A 1,064-nucleotide genomic window follows, 5' to 3' on the forward strand; every position below is an offset into this window, starting at 1 on the left:
GCCTCCCTGTTCCTCGCCATCTCCCAAGTTTGCCCAAGTTCATGTTCATTGCATTGGTGATGCTGTCCAGCCATCTCATCCTCTGATGCCCTCTTCTCTTTCTGCCCTCAATCTTTCCCAGGGCATCAGGGACTTTTTCAATGAGTTGTCTGTTCGCATCAGATGACCAAAATACTGGAGCTTAAGCTTCAGTATCAGTCCTTCCAGTGAATATTCAGGGTTGATCTCCTGTAAGATTGACTTGCTTGATCTCCATTCTCCAAGGGACTTTCAGGAGTCCTCTCAAGTACCACAGTTTGCAGGTATCAACTCTTTGGAGTTCTGCCTTCTTTACAGTCCAGCTCTCACAAGCATATGTGACCTCTGGGAAGACCATAGCCCTGACTATATGGACTTTTGTAGGCAGAGTAATGCCTCTGCTTTTCAACACACTGTCTAGGCTTGTCATAGCTTTCCTGCCAAGAAGCAATCATCTTCTGATTTCATGGTGCAGTCACGAGCTGCAGTGAGTTGGGAGCTCAAGAAGAGGAAATCTGTCACTACTAACACCTTTTCCCTTCTATTTGCCATGAAATAATGGGGCTGGCAATTGCACCCCACTCCAGTACTCTTGCCTGGAAAATCCCATGGACAGAGGAGCCTGGTGGGCTACGGTCCATGGGGCTGCTAAGAGTCGGACACTACTGAGCGACTTCACTTTCAATTTTCACTTTCATGCATTGGAGAAGGAAATGGCAACCCACTCCAGTGTTCTTGCCTGGAGAATCCCAGGGATGGGGGAGCTTGGTGGGCTGCTGTCTATGGGGTCTCACAGAGTCGGACGCAACTGAAGCGACTTAGCAGCAATGGGGCCGGATGCCATCATCTTAGTCTTGCTGCTGCTACTGGTGCTAAGTCGCTTCAGTCGTGTCCGACGCTGTGAGACCCTAGAGACGGCAGCCCACCAGGCTCCCCCGTCCTTGGGATTCTCCAGGCAAGAACACTGGAGTGGGGTGCCATTTCCTTCTCCAATGCATGAAAGTGAAAGTGAAGTCTCTCAGTCGTGTCCGACTCTTAGCGACCCC

Source organism: Bubalus bubalis, chromosome 7, assembly GCF_019923935.1.
Source record: "Bubalus bubalis isolate 160015118507 breed Murrah chromosome 7, NDDB_SH_1, whole genome shotgun sequence".
Classification (NCBI taxonomy): domain Eukaryota; kingdom Metazoa; phylum Chordata; class Mammalia; order Artiodactyla; family Bovidae; genus Bubalus; species Bubalus bubalis.